The sequence below is a fragment of the Sturnira hondurensis genome, unplaced genomic scaffold (assembly GCF_014824575.4).
Source record: "Sturnira hondurensis isolate 20B ecotype Veracruz unplaced genomic scaffold, ASM1482457v3 Scaffold0008782, whole genome shotgun sequence".
NCBI classification, from domain to species: domain Eukaryota; kingdom Metazoa; phylum Chordata; class Mammalia; order Chiroptera; family Phyllostomidae; genus Sturnira; species Sturnira hondurensis.
In genome coordinates this window covers 5,772,544-5,796,389 of record NW_028081413.1, presented here as the reverse complement: position 1 = coordinate 5,796,389, position 23,846 = coordinate 5,772,544, and the positions used below count along the sequence as shown (strand labels likewise).

Here is a 23,846-nt window from a genome sequence, read left to right as displayed (position 1 = left end):
CTTTTGGGGAATCCTGGTGTGATCTCTACCTGGAAACCATGTAATATTATAGACCATTTCTGTTCACTATCATGCATCAAATTCAAGTTGGGATGCATTACCAAGGAAGAAGGAATGTAAACCATACTATCTAAGGCTAAAAAAGGATTTTACAATAAACACGTTTTCCTGGTTACTAAAATCAGGGCGAATTTGTGTCAGCATTTACATCACCTGTGCTTTAATGGCATGTTGCATAATTGGTTTAATGTTTTAGTGAGTCCTTATATAATGAGCTTCCTAAGTACACAGCACAAATGGACATTAAAGCATTACCAAGAAGAGACAGGAAGATCTTCGGCTGTCTCCTTTGCTCCCCGCGAGGCCCACGCCCCTCTGAGGCATACGCGGGGTGAGCATGGCCTCAGCAAAGGCACTGGGCACACCCCGAGCATGCTGTGGCTTGTTGACATGAACCAGGGCAGGCAGACACCAATAATACATGAAGTGCGGTTCAGAGGCAATTAGGATCAGTTGTCAAGGCCAGGCCATTAATGAAAGAACATGTCAGAGGAGCTGGAGACTTCAATGGTTGAGGGCAAGAAGGCGATTTAGTGTGACAGATCGAGTCCTTCCAATGTCCTCAGTGGTACATGCTAATACCAGCCTTAACAACCTTTTGTGGCAGTGTATAATGCGACTAACATGGACTTTGATTCAGCAAAATGACTGCTGCCACTGTTAGTCTGTCTCGTTCGAATAACAGTAAAAGCATTGCTACAAATAATTATCCACTTCCGTCCCTCCCTCCTGCACTTAGCGCATCCACCCTTTGTGCATGCCGCGGTGTTCGTTACCAGAAAGTTAGGGTGTTTTTCACTTTTGGTGTGATGCTTTTTTTTTTTTTTTTTGGCAGCACGTATCATCCCAACTAATTAATTACAACAAATTTTAGAAGGCAAAATAAATAATTAAACTCATCCCATTTTCACATAGTTAATTAACATGAGAAGTTCTCACCACAAGTCAAATTTCTCAAAAGAAACAATGTTCACCACAGGAGTTACTCAAAGGCAATAAGGGGAGTGGCTTCCCCGGGTTCGAAACCGTGAGGGAAAATTAACCTAATTCTCAAAGAAGTGAAAACAGGATGATTACAGAAATCTCACTGCCATATTTTTGGTCTTATCATTTGATAGTAATTTAAAATAAAAACTTACATGCCATAACCTAACAATGGATAATAAGTAGGAAAAATACTTTAAACACTGGTTAGAAATTCAGGTAAACAATAAACAAGGTGTTTTAACATAGTTCAGCCTACAGACTTTTCTTACAAAACAATTCCATAGTATCACAATCTGACGTTGTTTTCAATGTATAAACCCTATAATTTGTTAATTTCCAGTTCTTTCAATTTTTTTTGCTTTTGGGGTCAAATATTCCTCTGAAGTGGAAACTGACTTAGAGAGTAAAGGGTATAAGTTTTCTTATAATCTCTTAATGTTCGCACTGCTCCCTGTTTTCCGGGATTTACTTCCAGCATCTCAGCTACAAAGGTGATGTTATGACACCTTAGGGTTTAAGGCAGACTGCTCAGCCTTGCCTGCATTGGAATAGCCAGACAGATGTGAAGGAAGGTATTTGGATAGAGATTAACGGGAATCATGTTGTCAGGGCGGTCACTTCTTATGATATACACACTTTTTTTCTGGGTCTTATTTTTCTTCTCTTCTGCGATAGTTTTTTCTTCTTTATTTCCAATCTCACACACCACTATTTTTGTTTTTAAAAAATTTTGCAGTATTTTCTTTGCTCATTATTTTCTGACCTTAGCCATTACCACTCCTTCCATCTAATACTAGATTCATTACCAGCTTTCTTACTTCTTAATATAGGCATGTTATTACCTTTCTTAGGAAAGCTTTCAGAACTGAGCCCTCAAAGGAATACTAGTGTTAAAAGAATCAATGCAAACACCTAAACTTTCATGCAACCCCAACACTAATTTTCATAAATAATTTTTGACAAATATATTTAGGGAAAAAAGGTTACCAAGCTAAAAAAGACATATTCTTTATAGTTGAATCCAAAGTAAGCACACTTTCCAAACACCTGGTAATGTTTCAAGCCATTATTGCATCAAAAATATTCTACAAATGCAAATTGTGTACCTGTCCTAAGAGATAGTAAATATACCCCATTCTAGAAGGGAGTTCAATGGACTAAGGATCAGCTGTTGGCCAATCTTCAAGATATCTAGTTAAGATCAGCCCTTCAAGTCTGGGTCTCCATTATGAGACAAGATATTTCTGCATCTTAATATGCAAGGATTTGATACCTGCTTTTCCCTCTGAACTGTTAGGGTTGATGTAACAGTTCACCTGGAACTGGTTCACCTGGTGATGGGACTGGTTTTCAGTCGTTTTTTTAGTGTTCATGACACAGAAATAGATCTGCCAGGCTAAAAGCGAACAGCACAAAGCTGGTGATGATGCTGCAATTAGTAGGACTTCAGGGTTTGCTGAAATACAAATGATTTTGTATTTATTCATTTGAACAACAAAAAATTTCAACTCTATCCAAAGGAAATGCTGGGAAACTTCTTTATTTGACAAAAAGCAGTTTTTGAAGTCAGCAACTTTTTTGAGATGGCCTTTGATACTGTGCTCAGGCTCTCTCCTTCTTTGTTTGAAAACCTGGCATTTTTCACCTGCCATAATGTGTTTACTTTGAGTATAACATTTTGAAGATATCATTTTGTCTTCTAAAATCTCCTAGAAGGTTTGTTTTCCTTTACAAGCATAATTATATCTGGATTCTTCAATCAGTGCCTCATATTTTAATAATATGTTGTCATTTGGGTACAGCTATAACCATAATAACGAACATGGGTTCAAAGATCACTAGATATATAGATGGCATGAACCATTAGCAAGAAATATTCTACACCATCGAGATCACACATTAAAAAAACTGAAATTCACTATGGACTTTGCTATTCTGACTAAGGCATCTTTCAATGTAATTAACATAAATCTCTTTACAAAACATGCTAGTTTTAATAACGAATAGGGACATTTTACAGGAAGGAAAAATAATAAAATACAAATAAAATTATAATATGAATAATTTAGTTATCTCCTCATATCTCATAATGACATTGTGGTGCTATAATGGACTTAAACTGGAACTATTTCCCTAAAAAATAGGCTTATCTCCTTTTCCTACATGCTATTGAAATTCATATCATCACTTCCACGCAGAAACACATAATTAATCCTAATTGTTTCCAACACTCTGAAGAAGAGAAATGGAATCTGTGTGTGCTCTCTTTTTGTGTGTGTTAAGCCTTTCTGGTCACAGGGGCTGCATGTAGTAAATTACTTCCTCCAAAATGCTGGCCAGTGGCCTCTTGGCCTGAAGGAGTTAATGCAGTTGCAAGAGGTGAGTCACTGATTATCTTTGTGCCAGAAAGATGAAACTTGGTGATTGCTCAGAGGTGTCCTACTCTGCCACTGAATGATGATCTAGTAAGGGGAAAAAAATCACTGCTCACAAGCGGGTCTTAACAAGACAAATGAAGAGTGTGCACTGTAAATGCAACAGAGAGGGTGGGTGTGGAAGGAATGTAATGGTATTCCTGACCAGTACAAAATTAAAATGGAAACAGAATGAAATCTCCCCGGGGGGTGATTCTTCAACTTTGTGACGACTTTTGTCCAAGATGACCTATTGTGACTCTGTACTACTGTCTTGTGATACTTGTCTGGGGGCACTTTGGTAGCGAAAGGGAAGAGCACAGTTCTCATAAAACCACTGGCACTCCAACTTCTAGACTCCATGTCCATATCCCAGCTAGTTAAGTCATTTGTTTCCAATGTGCCTAATTCTGTCTTTCCTGTGTAACTGTTTTTGGCGTGGCAACACTCCCCAAAGTGCCCCATTTCCTGAATTTACTTTAAATATGGCCAATTGCTTCCCACTTTTAAAAGTTTGCAATGCTACTTTTTATCTTCTTCTCCTCTCGTCCTCCCCACCTCACCCCACAGCACCCCAAAAGCATCTCTTCTCTCCTGCACCCACCCTGCTCCCCGGACAGAACTGTGACAGTTGCTATTTCCTTAGTCAGGACTGGGCTCTTGCAGGAGCTACCCTTGAAGTTGCCTCCAGACTTCCACTGTCCCCCCAAATTTCAACCTTACACTGCTCTGGTTATTACTGCAGCACTTAATACAATCTCTAAGTAGGTCTCTGCTTTCAGATGCTGGGTTCACAGCATTGTGGTCTCAAGAACAGCTAGATCATGTCCATGAGGATCAAGCTGAAGACCTTTAAAAGGAGCCTGGGAGTCAGGAAAGATTTTTGGAGGATGAGAAGCTTGTGCAGAGATCCAGGAGAAGACAGACAGTTGGCTAGGTTCCAAGCACAGGGTGGGGTATGTTGCAAAGGCTCTGTTGCAGGAAGGAGCATGGTTGGGTTTAAAGAGCTGGGTGGAACTCCCGTTCCTCACCGTCCCCAGGACCCTTTCCGTTGATACACCAGTTACCAGCTACCGCAGGATTGGAAAGAAGCCCTTGGAACACACTTGCTCCCAGTAGGTCACTCCTCAACTGAAGCGCCACCACCTGACCTTTACAAACTGGTAGGAAACCAAGCCTGTGAAGAAGGCTCATACAGACTGACCACGCCCCTTTCCCTGAGTTACGGTGCTGATTAATCAGATCCATGTCAATCTTAGCCCAAACCTCTCAACTTATTTTTATTTGACTACCTCACTCCCATCCCTGACCTTCCACTGACTTTCCCTGGGCCTAGAAAATGTCCAGACTTAAAGCAACCCCAGAACCACAAAATTCCCCATATCTGCAATCCCTTCTTTAAACTTTCTGTTCACATTTTGCTCACAGGGAAACCTGGCTATATATTCCAACTCCCCATTTTCCCCTGAGACCTCCAAAGAGAAGCTCTTTTTTCCTTCCCTACCCTACATTCTAGCACCTGGGACTGATATGTCCTCCCTAATTCCTTAAAATCAACACCCTTTTAAAAGCGCGAATCGCCACCAGGACGTACCCACACTTCTCTTACCTCATATTGTCAAGTACTGGTCACTGTGGCTCTGCACTCACCCTGGACTAAATTATTTCACTGTCTTGCATTGCGACCTTTCACTGTCTTGCATTGTGCCGTTACTCCTGTCCTCCTCAGTGGATTCCACAGTGAGATGGATAGTACACCTGACCCTGTGAACTCTCAGGTATCTGAATTCTAATTTCCAACAACACCCCCACCCTACCTCAATTATTCATTCCCAAAGTCATTAGGGCTGTGTTTTCAAACTCAGTTTTGGTCCTTTAGTCACCATAAAAATCAATGAGTTTTGATTTGATTTAATGACTTATAACCAGGTAATTTTCTGAATAGGTTTTTAAACATCATTTTATTACATTAAAGTAGTAAATATTGTTTCATGAAAAATTCTTTTAGTTACATATCAGATATGCATGGTCATACCTAGTTGTTTTGAAAATATTATTTACTTGTGCAGTCCAAAAAGTGCAAGAAACACACCAACTTTGTCCTCATCAATAACCACATTACTCCTAAAATTTGTATGCTAGCCATCCCATTTACTAAATACCACCTTCTAATGTTAGAGCCTACTTGTTCTAGTCTTTCCCCTCTAAAATTTAAAGCCTCATTCAGACTTCAAATCATTAACTCCACCACTTGTTACTCTCCTTCCACCTGCCCCCTGCCATGCGGAGCCTGCGAGTCTCACAGCGTGCAACCTGACAGTGTCACCTCTGGAATATGTGACAAATCATCCCTTTTCTTTATCTTCTTTCACCATCTACTACCTCTCTATTTCCTTTATTGCTATGCTCCTCCCACCCCAGCTCCTTCCTAACGCTATCCCCAAATCTTCACATAGTTAATCCTCGCTGGAAAGAAAGACTCTCCAATCTCAAAGTGGATATCTCTTCTAATTATTCTCTATTTCTTTGTCTTAATTTATTTTCCCCCACAGTACTTAGCAGAATCTTAAATTACTCTATTTGTTTGCTATTTAGTGTCTACTTTTGCACTGAAATATAAGCTCTGTAAGGACAGGGCTGCTATGTTGAGCTCCTAGAATGAGGTTAAGTGAATAAATGGAAGCTGAAAGTTAGGTCAAAGTGTAAACAGTAGTGATGGAGAAGAAATAAAGAAGTCAATATAATTAAATATGCACTTTAAGATAACTCACTGGAGAGCCAGGGTTGATAGCAAGACCAGTGAGGAAGTTTCTAGAACAGTTATGGGTGAGAGACAATGGGGACTTATACTACAGGGACAGAGATGGGGATAAATGAATACATTCCAGGGATATTTAGGAAGAATATCACTTGATATCCTATGATATCCCATCACTTAATATGACACCTGGATATGAAAACCTGGGTAAAGGAATGGGGGATTTGAAGGATGTCACCAAGGTTTTGTGTTCATGTATCACTGACTGAGGGACATTGGAAGGGGCCAAGTTTTAAGGGACAAATCCTGAATTGTGGTTTGAGCATGCTAAGTTTGCTTTCTCTTGACATATTTGTGAAGAGATGACAAATGGCAGTTAGATACAAAAGCCTGAAGCTCTGAGGAATGATTTAGACTGAGGATCAAGATTTGTGAGTCATCAGTATATGCTGAGGTGGTGACTGAGGTTGTATGCATGGATGAGGTTACCTAGGAAGGAGGTACGGCTGGAAGAGGAGGAGGAAAGAAGAGAAGTGGGGAGAGAGGCCACCTGACTGGTGTAAACCCTGGAGAAGGAGGAAGGAAGCTTGGGCATGGATTGCAAGGGCTGGGATGAAAAATAGCGGGTAGATTCTGACCGGGTTCTGGGAGTGGATGCGGCAAAATTTGTTGATGCCTCTGGTGGATGAAAGAGGGAGCACGGAAAATCCCCAGGTTTTTGGGTTGAGCGACTGAGTGAATATTTGTTGTTTTTCCTGTGATGCAGAAGATTGAAGGAGAAATGAGTTTGAAGATGGACAGAAATTAGGCCAAATTAATAATGTGTTGCTTATTGTCTTTCACCCCACATGGTAAGTTGGAATATTATTATTGATGTAATTCTGGTGGCTGTTTTGATGGGTTAGTAATGACATCTGGGGTCTCAAATATTCTTTTGAACATTTAAGGACTAAAAAATATCCTTGGTCACGATTTCCTGTGTCCCTGTAAGGTCAAAGGTCAAGGGCTCCCAGGTCCTATACTGTATTCAATGACATTACCTGCATCATAGAGTACTACTAATATAATTGCACAACATATTCTACTGCCATCCATCAGGGTATGAGAAAAATCATCCACATTTCAAGTGTTAGAATTAAATAATCACAATGGAGTTATTCCAGACAATTTCTTGATCTGAGAAACAACGTAACAGTCTCGTTTCCAAGTTATAAAAAAAGAATATAAGTCAGTAACTAAGAACTTTACTGAATTTAAAACTAAATCATACTAATTCTTTCGGATGCACTATGAGGGCTTAAAAAATTAAAATTATTTAAAGAACTCACATCACTCCACTCCAGGAAAACAAAAAATCCAATTAAAAAACAGGCAAAGGACCTAAACTGACACCTCTCCAAGAAGGACATACAGAGGGCCCAGAGACATATGAAAGGATGCTCAGCATCACTAACCATCAGTGAGATGCAAATTAAAATCAGAATGAGATACCACCTCACACCAGTCAGAATGGCCACCTTAAACAAATCAACAAATAATAACTGCTGGTGGGGCTGTGGAGAAAAGGGAACCCTAGTGCACTGTTGGTGGGAATTCAGACTGGAGCAGCAACTGTGGAAAGCAATATGGAATTTTCTCAAGAAACTAAAAATGGAACCACCTTTGGACCCAGCAGTTCTGCTTCTGGGTTTATACACTGAGAATCCTGAAACACTAATTCAAAAGAACCTATGCACCCCAATGTTCATAGCAGCACTATTTACAATAGCCAAGTGCTGGAAACAACCTAAGCGCCCATAGGTAAATGAGTAGATCAATAAACTGGTACATTTACATAACGGAATACTACACAGCAGAAAGAAAGAAGGAGCTCCTACCCTTTGTGACAGCATGGATGGAACCGGAAAATATGCTGCTAAGCTAAGTAAGCCAGGCGGTGAAAGACAAATACCATATGATCTCGCCTATAAGTGGAACCTAACTAACAAAACAAACTAGCAAGCAAAATATAGCTGGAGACATTGAAATCGACAACAAACTGACAGTAACCAGAGGGGAGGGGAGAGGGAAATAACATGGGAAAGAAGGGAAAGGGACATAAAGGAACATGTACGAGGGACCCATGGACAGACCCAAGGGCGGGTAAGATTGAGGGTGGGAGGTGGATGTGGGTAGGGCGGGGAAAAGTGGTTGTGGGAAAATGAAGACAAATGTATTCGAACATCAATAAAGAAAATAAAACAAATCGAAAATGTTATTAAAACTACCTTCCAATATTCAGTGGACCACAGTTTCATTGGTGATATTATACTTTGTTGCACATTTTAAAAAAGATTTTATTTATTTATTTTTAGAGAGAGGAAGGGAGGGAGAAAGAGAGGGAGAGAAACCTCAATGTGTGGTTGCCTCTTGCACACCTGGTAATGGGGACCTGGCCCACAACCCAGGCGTGCCATCCAACTGGGAATTGAAACAGTGACCCTTTGGTTCAATCCACTCAACCCACTGAGCTATACTAGCCAGGGTCTTTGTTGTACATTTTTGAGAGTGAAAGGAGTTATTGATAATTACAAGTAAACACTGGGACTGTCCAAGAATTTGGGAACCTCGGAGTACCTTGAGAATGAAAGTTCAGGACATCTGGTATCTGATTTCAATGGGCTAAATCAGGTACTAAAAAAATGAAGAGGAAAATGAGAGGAAAAGCAAGAATCCTGCATCTACTTAATTTTTTCTCTTGTTTTTAATTTGTTTGATCTCAGTACACGATAACTAAGTTTTTAAAGTCTGTTTACATGCCTGTGAATTAAATTTGTGGTACAAATCCAGATAAGATTCTCATTCATTGTATCAACCTAGGACATATATCAGTGCCTTCAAAGCATAAAAAGGATTCTACAGACTTATATCATGTATATGTTAAAAGAAAAATTAAACAAATTTTAAAAAAATTATGTAGATTAAAAAATAAATTCCAACATCTATTACAGTGAATACACAGAAGACATATATTAGTAGTTTTTTTTAAATAAATGAATACAAAGGAAATATGTTTGCATATAGAAGAATAAGAGCTTGGAATAAACCAAGCTCAATATCCAATCTTTAGTAACCAAAGGGAAAAGGGTCCCCATGATGTAAATATGTACTCGGGGATGTTTATTTTCTCATTTCAGTTTCGTTTTCAAAATATGCTGTATTTTCTGTGCAACCCATTTTTCATCTGCCCAATTACTAGCAATCTTTTTTCTACTATCAAAAATGATCATTTGTTTCTTTATTGTAGTAGATAAAACATCCTTTCATTGTTTGAGCTCGCAAGCTGTGCAGATCCGACCCACTGTTCTTGCCTCCAGCACTTCACATTATTGGTGTATTATTTCATGCATGCCTTACTCTTTTATCAATTGCTTTTGAAGTAATGTTAATAGACTAGAAAATTGAGACATTTATGAAGTATAGGCAGTGTTTATGAAAAAATCCATAAAATATGACACAGGCAAGACAAGATAAAAGCAGCATTTTAATAGATTATGGCAAAGAGATCCTGTCAAATTTGACAACTGACTCCTTCGAGATCACTAATTTTTATGGGATTAATTCTGTGGTATAAAAAATGAAGTTAAATGTCCTAATTAATCTGAAAATAGCACACCCACAATTAAACCTTGTGGCCCTTTCTTGGATTGGGGCTGCAATGATTTTTGAAAAGTAATTATCTCATATTCTTAATGAAGAAGGTTTTTCTTTTCTCATTTTCTTTCTGTCATGGCATTTCAGCTAAAAATCTACCTGGAACCAAACCTGAATAGCGGTCTTCTGACACACAAGTCAGTTCACAGCTGGGTGTGGAGCCCCATCTATCAGACTTGTGAGCTATATACTTTCGATTCGCTTATATATTAAGAAAATAAAATTTAGAGAACTCGTATGGGAGTGAGGTCGTAGACGAAAACCAAGAATTTCTCCACATTTGAGCAACTATTCTTTGTTCCACAGTTTACAGCACCCAGAGAGATACCAAATTCTTTTTTCATATAGAGGTGATAGTATGGCAAGACCCTGTCTCTTCTACAGGAGTTAGAGAGCATGACCCGTGGGAATTAGAAAATAAGCCCTAGCCTGGCTTTGCCTGACGCTGTGGCAGGTTGCTCAAGAAAAGTCGGTTCCATTCCCCTTTCCTCCTTCCACCCGTGGCATTTGAGTTAACATACTTTATGTAAATGTGTGATCTTACTTGTATGTCATGAGGTAGAAATAATGCAATTTATTAAATGTAAACTATTTTTAATAGTCAATGTTAATAATAATGAATACCAGCCTTTTTGATTTGCATTCAGTACTTCATTTCTTCCAGGCCGCAGCTCCAAGGGCTGGCACTGCTGTTCCCACGATGCTAACAACAAGGAGGCTGAGGCTCAGAAAGGTTAAAGAAATGACCCAACTGTATCTATCCTATGGGCAATGGAACAGATTTTTGAAGCTAGATCTCCTGACTTGAAATCCTATACTTTTTTATTATATCTTTTCAGTCATGAATAACCCATTGATATAATAAAGTTTTTTTATCAGTTTTGGTGATGAGGTAATTATTCAAATCACTGGGTTTTGAAGTTTTAAAAAAGGAGGTTAGTGACTACCTACTTTTTGTTTGGATATTCTCCTTTTGAAGGAATGAAAATACAGTTTTGGTTTTTTTTTGAGTAGTTCCATGAGAAAGTATTTTCTTCCTTGAGTCCCATGAGATAGGACTGTGAAAGTTAATAGAAAAAAAATTCATTTATACCCTATGGCCCTGGCAATAGATAAGCTGTGATTTTATTCTAGAAAATAATACTAGAGTAAAATGGTAAAGTACTATCATGTTTGAAAAATCTTTTAAATTGCAGTTACTTGGCAAAGTAGTGTCAATATTAAGAAAGTAGATATTGACACTTAAACTATAACAATGATGTTTTCTGATTGTTCAAAGTCTTATTATAAATGGTTTAAATATTTTGGCAGAACTGATCTTGTTTGTTGATGTGGTTAACATGCTTAAATGACATATTTGATCCCTAACTGATGGCATGCATCTCACACTGTAGGAATCTTTACAGGCTAACCCAAACCTCTAACATTTTAAAGGAGGAAATAGGGAATTGGAAGGCACTAAGTGATCTCTTCAAGGTCACACACAGGTTATGTTGCAGATTCCTGACTATAACTCATCACTTCTGATTCCACATCCAAGACCCTCTTCTGATAGATCACTTTATCTGATTTTTATCAGACTATTTATTATTCAGTCAAAATCTTGGGTCCACACAGTTTAAGATTTTAGCACATCCTCTGACAGAACATTCTTCAACAGGTAAAACATTTAAGAACAGAAAGGCCTAGTTTTATAAACATGATTGCAAAGAGAAGTCCTAAGCTGACAGAAAGAGAAAATAATAAATGGCACCTGTTTCAACTCTAAACTCTCTAATACCAAGAAAACACTGTAAAGCTCTTGCCTTGGGTGAAAAATATTTGAAATGCCAAATCTGGTTACCAATTCATCTCTATGTGTGTCAGGAAGGATTACTACAGTTAAGTATATTCTAAGCCTGTTTATACCCAGCATTACTCCTAAAGTTCCAATAAGAGTGTCTATTTTTATTTTTATTTTTGAAGTGATACTAACCCGAGAAGAAAGGAAAAAATGTATGTTAAAGCCATTCTTCAAGGCTCATCTCCATGAAGCTATTTTGATGTTTTTTTAAAAGAAGCAAGCTGCAGCTAAATTAGATAGTCTCACTCTCACGTTCTCTGAATACAAATCACAATGAACGTGATGTACTTACAGAGTTTGAGAATCAGATGCCAAATTCTCCTTATTTACACAGTTATTGTGTCCTGGAATTGAAAATAGGGGCCACTAGTCACAGAAGAGCACTTTCAATGTTGTTTTCACATCTTCATAAAAGAACAAATGGGGCAGTCTCCTTGTACGCCTGGTGCGTGCAGTAAGGAATTCTCACATGGCCAGATCGTGTACCACAGGCTGCAGAGATACATAAAAAGTTTTTTATTAAAATACTTAATAATTCTTGTTGAATAAACAAACTTGGGTACCTCTGAGTCAGGCACTCTGCGTTTGATTCTAATATATGTCGCAGGTACCTCATTTTAAATATCTTTAAAGGGTACACAATGGCTCTTTCTAGGGTATGCAATATCTCCAAATAATTGTCAGTAACATTCCTTAAACTCACAAAATATTCAATATCATTGAATAGGGAACGATGATCTTAAAGAACGTAGAACTGTTTTTCATGACTCTAACCGCACTGCACTCCGCAACAATGACATTTTTGCAAACCCTTTTGTTTTCAGTTCCTGGTCACTCCCATGACTCAAGCCGCCTTAGCTTGTAAATTTTCGGTTACTTCTTTTTACATTTGTTTACCACACCAGACACTTCATAATTGACTTGAGCTCTATCATCTCTCCACTGGCCACAAAACCACCTGTGTTCCAGTTGGAGGAATTCCGATGCAGGTACAGGGGGAATTAAAGGTTCTTGGTTATTGGGCTTAGATCATTTTAAAAAAACCTAGTGAAGATTACACATCCACAGAATTTTATACGTATTTCTAAGAAAGATCAGTTACATTTTATTTTTCAATTTTTATTAAGAAAGTCTATTCTTTCTTACAGCCATCGATCAGAGGACACAAAATGACATTAAAATACAGAAAATTAGCATGATGGAGAAGAAACACACATAGAGTCTGACCTCAAGGGTCAACGTGATAAATGAAGCTTTGTAATTTTTTAAAAACGGTTATTCTGCTGTTCTGATGTTAGGTAATGGCATTGTTGGAACAGTAAGCCGTTAACATCTGCGCACTTTGGATCACCTTAAGCCAGCTGGTTCCTCTCAGGATTGTTCATCTTTTGTTCTTACTCTTCTCTGACCTGGGCCCCCAGCCGTAAGACCGCTATGTGCTTTCTGCAGCCAGGATATCCTCTTCAGGGCTGTCAGACAATTCCAAATGATGGATGTGCTAGTCTGCTGCTCTGGTATTTTTCCCGTTACTAAGTCTCCAGTAAATCTACAGCTCATTCTATAAGAATGCTAATTTGATCTACTCTTACTTAACTTCATGCACATTTTTCTTGTTTTCCTGTCTCTTTGGAGGTGAGCTTGAAGTTTATAACACAGCATGTTTTTAAAATAATTTTTTACAATATCACATATAAATAAAACACATTTCCCACCAAGGGAAACAATTTGAGCAGTGAACTCAGCTGACTTTCTTCCCTCCAGAGCTGTGCCGTGTATCTATTCTGAAGACCTGAGGCATGATTCCTAGGCCCACTGAAAAACAGACATCATTTAGCTGCTTGCCCTTTGCTCCCTTTTGCCTACTCTTCCTTACTACGCTTACTCTTGTTTGGGTGCTGCTGTAGCCCTTTCCTCAAGGTCAGAGGTAAGCAGTCTTAGACTCCGCTACACCTGAAGGCCACTCCAGGTTCTGCTCCAGAGGATCACTGATGGGAAGTCTCATCTCACAGAAGCCGTGCCCTGGGTCACGGCCTGATATCTGTCCAAGCCCAAGCCCAAACCCAAGCAAGGCAAAGCCGCCTCCTTCAGGCTGTCAAGCTCTTTCCCTGCTATAGAAATGTTTTTATATAAAGACAGACCTCCATCAACCTTACACCATTAATCCTCAACCTCTTGATTGACACATCTTGTACCATGTTTCCCAACCATCTCATGACAGATTGCCCTTTTTCCACTTTTAGGACCTCTCATTATGAGGCTTAATACTGAGTTTCTGGCTTTAACCCTTTGCTTCCATTCTTGACCATATATGGACTTTTCTGCACTATCTCCCTCTAAACTGCCAGGCCACGACAGTTTTAGGATCCTGTAACTACCACCACACAGCTCCCTGTTGGGAACAGGTCCAGCCTGTCCAACCCGACTCTAAAAGTCAGACCCCACTCCAAGAGGAAGACTCGGGTGTCCTATAAATGATCTCATTGGGTTGACGAAAAAACGAGAACACAAGAAAAGGGTTAGAACTACATACACACCATTTTCACATGTTTTATATATCTATACACAAATACACATATTCAAAGAGAGAGAGAGAGCAAGGAAGCACATGCACATCTGATAAAGCAAATGGCAAGATGTCAACACCAGGTGAATCTCAGTAGAAGATACATGAGTGTTCTATGTACTATCCTTATATTGTTACAATTTTTTTGTGCCAGGGAAATAACTGTAAAATAAAACCATAGAAAAACAAAAATTGTGCATTAGAATGCCAATAGCCTCTACCATCTCAGGATGCTGCCAGCTATAAAATAGAGTTGTGGGGTGGGGAAGACCTGAGGCAGGCAGGCGAATTTGTGCAGGAGACAGAAGTCCCTTAATGTAAGTGCCTGGTGGTCCAAAAGAGAAAGAATATGCTTGAATAATCCATAATTAGAAAGGCAATTCCTCTAGTGAGGAGAATACAGACATATGTCCAGAGAAGATAATAAACACTGAAGAGCTGAAATATTTGCATCTTATGGAGATGTGTAAAAACTGACTTTCTGTATCAAGGTCTGTGTTATTTGTATTTCTGTTCACTAAATGCAATAAATGTAACTTGCATGCGACAACAAGAGGATCAACACTGTGGATGGAATTAATAAGTGCTTATCTGAAACTTAGCAGATAAAGAGATACGGCCAAGATAAACAAGATGAAAGTGAGAATGGACATCCAAAGTACACTATTGTGTTACTGGAACATCTGGTACTAACGCTGTCAAGTTTACATATGTTCTCAAATACTTATTTATGTAACAATCAAATGCTGAGCATTCCAGCTGCACTTGTAAACTTTTTATGAACTGAAGTCATATGCACAAGCTCAACTAAATATCCTTGACAGAGGGAGGAGCGTGAGGAAACTATTAACTCTCCAAGCCCGAGTTTGATTGCAGTCGGCCTTCTGGCGGTGTAACAAGCCAGTGTTTGGTATGAGAGCTGAGCCACAGGCTCACGTCAGACTCATTTCACCCAAGACGGAAGAATCAGAAATATCCAACCAATGGGTCAAATCCCTGTCTTGGCGGCTACCTTTTCTAGACATAATACTCAGGAAATAAAATCATATATAGATAAAAATAGAGCAAAGAACAGGATGATGCAAAAATGTTTGATACTAAAGTGAAAGGGTGTTTTGCTCAGCACATCCTTGAGCTAGGACAGGTAGTCTGATTGTGGCCATGCACAAATCAGAAAAGAGAGCAAAAAACAGGAGGTGCTTTGGTGTGCTTGTTATCTAATGTTACTGCTAATGAAAAGTCGTTGCCTCCTTAGAGGTTTTTTCTACATTCCCACAATTGGTTATGTAGTGTCACCTTTGAAAATAGATAGCAGTTTTTACTCCTTTTTTAATACAAAAATGTAATTCAGGATAATTGCAAAAGAATCTTGTCTTCAAAATATCAGAGGAATTTGTATAATGTAAAGAAAATTTTTAAACATCCTTAGCAAATACATGTCCTCCTTCGTAATTATTATTCAAGTTTAGTAATTTATGTTCAATGCTTTGGGACAAGAAAGCAAAATTAAAATTAAAATTAAAATTAAAAAGACAGGAATAGCATTTAGAGCTGCTTTGAGTACAGCTATCTAAAATGTTCTTTTGTTTTGACTTATTCCAGAAGGAAAACTTAAAACAATGAGCAAATGAGTATAAGTTACAAAGAGGCATATTTTAGCTCAACATAAGGATTTTTAAAATAGAGTTGTCCAACAGAATGGATTGTTTTAGGAAATGATGAGCTCCTTTGCTAAAGATATCCAAATTGAGACCCGATGAGCATGCGCCCAGGCTGCCGCGGGAAGCGTTTCGGCACTGTGTGGGGGGTGAGCCAACAGAAGATGGTGTCTTAGGTTCCTTCCAGGGCTACGTTTTATAATCCTAGGACTATTCCAAACATGAATAACTACTTTAATGATACAAACTCCAAGGCCTTGTTAAAATAAAAAAGGAAAAAAAAAGGCAACAAAGTAACTTTACTTGGTTTCTAGAGAAGGCAGACTATATAAAGACATTTTTTTAAAATTTTAATGCTGAGATAAGGAAAGTTACAACATTCTAAAACATATGCTTTAGGATGCATGCAATTATTTCACACAATTTAGAGCAGACAATAAAGCATGCGTTTCTAAAAGGTGAATGAACTAAAGAAAAAGAAGTCATTTGTTGAATTACTGAATTACAGCAAATAGGAGGGTAGGAAGCTAAGCAGAAAGCTAAGAAAGGTCTGAGCAAGTTTTCCATCAGTTTTGCAGCCCAGAAGAAACAAAAACTAGAGTTCAGAAACTGCCAACTTCAGAGGGAGAGAGAGAGAGAGAGAAGCCTCCAGGATCTTAATGAGGAATTCAGGTTTCCACACTCTTGAAAAGAGGTAGACTGAGCATTATCAAATACGCAAGTGAGTCCCAGAAGTAGAATGAAGTCATCTGTCAACACTCTATTGGTGAAAAAGATCCACAAAGAAAGATTACATTATCCAGATTCAGCATAGTTTAGCAAACATAATGCTTGCCATTAATAACAAAATATGCAGACATAACACAAAACTGGGACAGGAAACAAAACCATTAATATATGACCCACTTACTGGAATTATCAGGTTAGATAAAAAGAGCTCCTAATTAACACATTCAAAATAAATGACATGACAAATTTCCAGGTTCTAAACAGCTAGAATATATTTAAAAAGAATCAAATAGAAATATTTGGATGAAAAAAATAACAAATGAAGAACAGCGTAGATTTGTTAAATAGAATATTGGAAGATAAAGAGAGGATAAGTGGTTTGGAAGAAATATTAGACTGAGATTTGATAAATAAAAAGAATGAAAATGCTAAAAAGTTTGTAGCTGTATGTGAGACTGATAAAAAAAACCTACTTATTTAATGTCTCAGAAGATGGAGAAGAAAAGAAAAAATAGGACAGGAAGCAATTGAAAAAAATAAAGGCAGCCCTGGCTGGTGTGGCTCAAAGGATTGAGCACTGGCCTCCGAATCAAAGGATCACCAGTTCAAATCCCAGTCAGGGCACATGCCTGGGTTGCAGGCCAGGTCCCCAGTGGGAGGCATATAAGAGGTAACCACATATTGTTGTTTCTACCCCTCTCTTTCTCCCTCCTTTCTCCTCTCTAAAAATAAATAAATAAAATGTTTTAAAAAATAAAAAACAAAGGAAAGTAATTTTTAAAGTGAATGACATTGAGGCAAAAAGCCTCTCCAAGTCACATCATAGTAAAACTGCTGAAAACTAAAGACAAAGGGAAAAAAAACTTGAAAATAGACAAAAGGAAAAAAATATACCTTATCATCACAGGTACAGTAATAAGAATGGTATTTGACTTCTCAATGGAGATAATGAAGGACAGGTGGTGCAGTGATTTTTGACATTTCTCATCTCATGGCACACACTACTAAACTGATTACTAAAGTTCTGCAGGACACCAAAAAATGTATTTTTGCCAATCTGACAAAAAAAGTAGGTATAATTTTTACTCATTCACACTGGATGGCTGTTGTTGTGTTGGCTGTTGTCTTTTTTTTTTTTTTAATTTAACAATCTAAGAGAAAAGTAATCAGTATCCCTGACTAAGTAGTCAGGTGTTGCAGGGTTTAAAAATTCTTGCAGTAGGACTTCTGGTCAAGATGGTGTCAGGCAGACACGACTTGCTTCTTTGCACACCCACACCAAAATTACAACTAAAATATAGAACAACCATCACTCAGAACCATTAGAAATTGAGTGGAATGGAAGTCTGAAATCTTTGGAATTAAAGAAACCATATCCATGGAGACTGGTAGGATGGGTGGAGATGTGGAAAGGGCTGGTCTCACATCCATGTGTGACAGATAAAGATTTGGGAGGGATACGTCAGGAGTGCGGAGTCCCAGTCCCACAGCAGGACTCCCAGCCCAGGGTTCTAGTGCCAGGAAGATAAGTCCCCACAACTTCTGGCTGCAAAAACCAGCAGGGATTGAGTGGATGCAAGAAACTTCTGGAACTCCTAGCAGTTCCTCTTTAAAAAACTACGTATGGACTCACTCAGATTTGCTCCCTCTGAGCTCTAGCACGGGGGTAGCAGCTTGAAAGGCACCAGTGGCATAGAGGGAGAAACTGAAGTGTTTGGCATCAAGGCGAGCAGAGGTCATTGTCCCTTTTCTAAACCCTCCTCCCACAGAGCTGGCAAGCTGGTGTCAAATCTGAGACTCCATCAACCTGGTTAACACTGTTCAGCCCGCCTTGGAGAGCCCCAGAGGCTCCACCCTCCCCAACCCACAGTGCCAACCTAAGCTGCTTTTCCGTATCAATGGCTGGCCTTGGCTCACGCTCCACAACTTCTTAAATCCTATCAAACAAGCAACAGCTGGCCTCAGGCTGGCACCAGAGGCAGGCAGTCTAAATTAACAGCTTGGCTTTGCCTGGGAATCTCCAAGCCCTGTATGAGTAGCAACCACCTCAGATTGCTTTACAGCTGAGCAGGGTGGCTCCGGCAAAACACTGGCAGGTGATGACCTTGGCCTGCACCACCTGGGAAACCCCAGGGCTAGTGCACTCAGTGAATAGCTACAGACCACTTGGAGCACCACCACCCTGACCCTTCACAGCTGATCCTCCACAGAGGATCAGAGGGCGGTGATTGGTGGTCAGTGGTCACAGCCAATCCTTGCCACTGACTGGCCTGAGTAAATCCCTCCCAGTGACCTGCCAACAGAAACTAAGGTTCAGCTACAAGAGGAGGGTGCACTCAGCACACGTGAAGGGCACACCTCAAGTACCCAGCTTGGGGGATAGGAGAGGCTGTGCCACTGGAGCCTACACACACACTACATTAGGCCCCACTATAAGGACAGGGAGTCAGAGCAGCTCTACCTGACACATCCAGGAGACAAAGCCAGGCTGCAGAGACCAGGAGACAAAGAACACGGCCCATATGAAAGAACAGATGAAAACTCCAAGAAAAAAAGATCCAGGGGGCCTGCTAAGGTGCACTGGTTGAAAAGCACTGAGATAACAATGTGATATTTTCATGCTGCTCAAAGAAAGTTGTCCTCTTAGGATCTATGCCCACCCAAATTATCCTCCAAAAGTGGAAGTGAAATAAACATAGAAGCAGATAAAAAGCAAGTGAAATTGTTGTCAGCATATCCTCAAGAAAGTAAATAAGTTCTGTGGGCAATAGGAAAACACAAATTCAACAGAAAGAGTAAAAATATAGATAAATATAAATATATACTGATTATACAAAACAGTACCTATAATGTCTTTGGGGCAGAAAACCATCCATAGGACTAAAATGAAAACAGAGGATGATGATATATGGACTTAAAATACTCTAAGGCCCTAGCACTGATTGTCTAAAACGTTTTAAATGTATGAAATTATATTAGGTTGTAACCAGTTCAGGCTATTTGGCATTAATAAGGCAAAACAAGAAATAATGAAAATAATGAAAGACAGGTAATATATATTCTTTAGGATATCTACTAAAATGTAGTAAAGAATGTACAACTAACAAAGCGATAAAGGAAGGACTAGATTAATGAAGGAAGTCTAATTAAACTTAAATAACATAAGGGGGAAAAGGAACATGAAACATTTGAGATAAGCAGAAAATAGATGATAAGTAGAATCACAAATACAGGAGTAATTAATATTAAAAGTAGCTGCTCCAATTAAAAAACAATATTTTCAAACTGGATTAAAAATACAACTACATGCTACTTATAATTGATATTCTTTAAATATAAGGATGAGAGAGGTTGTAAGTAAAAGAATGAAAAGATATATGCCATGAAAAAACAAATAAAAAAAGCTGGGGCAGTTATTCTTTTAAAATGGTTGTATGATAAAATCTGTCAGAAAAGTAAAGCAATTCTGATTTTGCTTTCACATACCTTCAAAACTCTAGAATAAAATATGAAAAAAAATGTAAAGGATAAATCCATACAATTACCTCCCTGAATTACTAAGAAAAAAAATCAGCAAAGATACAGAAGATCTAAAGAACACTTTTAATAAACCTTCCTTAACAGCAGTATATATACAACAATGAATGCAACAATAACAGAACACACATTCCTTTTTTTAAAGTATAATTTATTGATTGTGATATTACAGAGGTCTCATTCTATTCCCCTTCATCCCCTCTACCTGGTAACCCCATTCCTTCCAGCATCACCTCCCTTAGTTCATGTCCATGGGTCATACATAAGCTCTTTGGCTTCTCTGTGTCCTATACTATTCTTAACCTCTCCCTGTCTATTTTGTACATACCAATCATGCTTCTTGTTCCCTGTACCTTTCCCCCCATTCTCCCCTTGCCCCTTCCCTGCTGATAACCCTCCATGTGATGTCCATTTCTCTGGTTCTGTTTCTGGTCTAGTTGTTAGCTTATTTTGTTTTTATTTTTGTTTTTAGGTTTAGTTGTTGGTAGTTGTGAATTTGCTGTCATTTTATTGTTCACAGTTTTTGATCTTCTTCTATTTCTTAGATAAGTCCCTTTAACATTTCATATAATGAAGGCTAGGTGATGATGAACTCCTTTAATCTGACCTTATCTGGGAAGCCCTTTATCTAAGCCCTTCCATTCTAAATGATAGCTTTGCTGGATAGAGTAATCTTGGATGGAGGTCCTTGCCTTTCATGACTTTGAATACTTCTTTACTGTAAAATTTCTTTTGAGGAATCAGCTGAGAGTGTTATGGGCACTCCTTTGTAGGTAGCTGTCTCCTTTCCTCTTGCTGCTTTTAAGATTCTTTCTTTATCTTTAATCTTGGGTAATGTAATTATGATGTATCTTGGTGTGTTCCTCCTTGGGACTAACTTCTTTGGGACTTTCTGAGCTTCCTGGACTTGCATGCCTATTTCCTTCATCAGACTGGGGAAATTTTCCTTCATTATTTTTTAAAATAAATTTTCAATTTCTTTCTCTTCCTCTTTTCATTCTGGCACCCCTATGATTTGGACGTTGGAATGTTTGGAGTTGTCCTAGAGGTTCCTAAGCTTCTCCTCATATTTTTGAATTATTGTTTCTTCATTCAAGATGCACATTCCTTATAGTGCATGTGGATAATCTACCCAGACTCATATTGTAATGGGCCATAAGCAAGTGTCAACAAATTGCAAGAGGCTAAAATCATCTAGAGTACATTCTTTAGCCACAATCTAATTAACCTAGGAACTAATAACCATTATTTCATTTTCTAAACTAACACTATAACAAATAAGAACCACCTGAAGTTTTCACTGCAGAAACTGATCCAGAACTCATTTTTAACACTTAATGATGTACTGTAAGATAAATTTATATTTATTTTTAGTTCATTACATACATGTTTTGATTAAGTTTTTACATGTGAAGTGATATATAGACATGCTTTTCTTCATTGTTTTTGCCTATAAATCAAGTTCTTCATTTAAAGATGTCACTATATACACCTGGGATCACTAGTATGACAAAGATTACAGGTGAAATGAAAACTTTGCTACTAAAAAAAGAGCCAGTGCACTTACTAATCTAGATAGTCTGACTCTAAAGTCCAATGCTGGCAGGTGCCCAATGAGAAATACTCTGAACATGCAAAATCTCTTTGGGATGAGAGAGACCATCACTAATCTTTGTCAGTCTGGTGGACAAGGCAATTTATTGAAACAAGCACTTTTTTCTGGCAATATAGTTCTTACCCACATCCTGAAAAATAAGCCAAATTTAAAGGAGCAAGGTAAAACAAGAAACCAAAGCAAAGAACCAAGGTGATCAATGTGGAGAAGGGTCCTTATTCTCTGTCTTTCCCTGTTGTCCGCTGACACTGTTCCGCTCTTGTCAGCCTCCTGCCCACTCTATCCTTGAGACTGAGCACCATGCCTTCAATTAAGTTGCAGCGTCCTGATGGAGAGATATCTGAAGTTGGTGTTGAATTGCCAGATGATCTGTGACTATCAAAACCATGTTAGAAGACTTGGGAATGGAAGGCGAGGCGATNGGAACCTATATAAAGGATACATGGACAACAACTGAGAAGGGTGGAAATGGGAGGGAGGGGGGAGGATGGGGGGTGGGACGGGATGGGAGTAATAGACAGAAAACTGTACTTGAAAAATAATTAAATAAAAAAATTAAAAAAAATAAAAAATAAAAATAAAATAAAATGTAAAAAAAATAAAATAAAAAAAAAAAAAAATCTATCTGTAACTTTTTACTCACCCAAAACTTAATTACTGTCTATTGTTGATAGGAAGCCTTACTGATAACATTAAACTGTGGATTAACACACACACACAAAAAAAAAAAAAAAAAAAAAAAAAAAAAGAAACCAAAACAAAGAACCAAGGTGATCAATGTGGAGAAGGGCCCTTGTTCTCTGTCTTTCCCTGTTGTCCGCTGACACTGCCCCGCTCTTGTCAGTCTCCCGTCCACTCTATCCTTGAGACTGAGCACCATGCCTTCCATTAAGTTGCAGCGTACTGATGGAGAGATATCTGAAGTTGGTGTTGAATTGCCAAATGATCTGTGACTATCAAAACCATGTTAGAAGACTTGGGAATGGAAGGCGAGGCGATGACGAACCAGTTCCTCTACCCAATGTTAGTGCAGCTATATTAAAAAAGGCCATTCAGTGGTGCCCCCACTGCAAGAATGACCCTCCTGCTCCTGAGGATGATGAGAACAAGGAAAAATGAGCAGATGATATCCGGATATGGGACCAAGAATTCCTGAATGATGGTTGACCAAGGGTCACATTTTGAACTTATTCTGGCTGCAAAGTGTTTAGATATGAAAGGTTTGCTTGATGTTACATGCAAGACTGGTGCCAGTATGATCGAGGGGGAAACTCCTGAAGAGATTCTTATGACCTTTAACATCAAAAATGACTTTACCCAAGAAGAGGAAGGCCAGGTACACAAAGAGAACCAGTGGTGCAAAGAGAAGTGAAATGCTGTGCCCGACACCATAACACTGTAAGGATTGTTCTGAATACCAGTTGTAATGCTCTGTTCATGACTGTTAATGTCAGACAAACAGTAGGAAAATGAAGCAGCAAGTCAATTTGTACTGCAGAGTATCATCCTCATTGCATGTGTCGTCTGAGTACAGACTCCAAACCTATGCCTGAGTTTCTGCCGGGATGATCCAAAAGTCTCTTTTCTCTTTGCTCCAAGTAAAACAAAATTCTGGGCTCTCTATAGAAAGTGGCATTTTGGACTTTCACTGTTTTTGTAAAGTGATTTCTGCCTAGTTTATTGTCTAGTTAACTTTAGTTTAGCAACCTTTTTAAAGTTGACATTGTAAATAAAACAATTTTTAAAACTCTGCTGAAATAGGGAAAAAAACCGTAATCAAGGTGGAAAAGATCCTGTCTTTGCTGCAGTTCAAGGTAACTGAGGGACCCTTAACCATTATTCCTCGTCCCTCTCCAAATTCTCTGGGAGCGACAGTAGAAATATAGATCTAAGGCTGCACCTGCAGTCACGCTGCACAGTTAGAGGGGTGCTACCTGCATACAAGGCCAAGAAGAACAGTTCTGAAAGATATAAAGCAAGACTGAGCAA

The 23,846-nt window shown here is 38.7% G+C and overlaps 1 pseudogene; it reads left to right on the top strand.

The window, feature by feature from the left end:
- Positions 1–22,118: 22,118 nt before the first annotated feature.
- Positions 22,119–23,237, top strand: LOC118993541 (S-phase kinase-associated protein 1-like; annotated as a pseudogene).
- Positions 23,238–23,846: the final 609 nt, after the last annotated feature.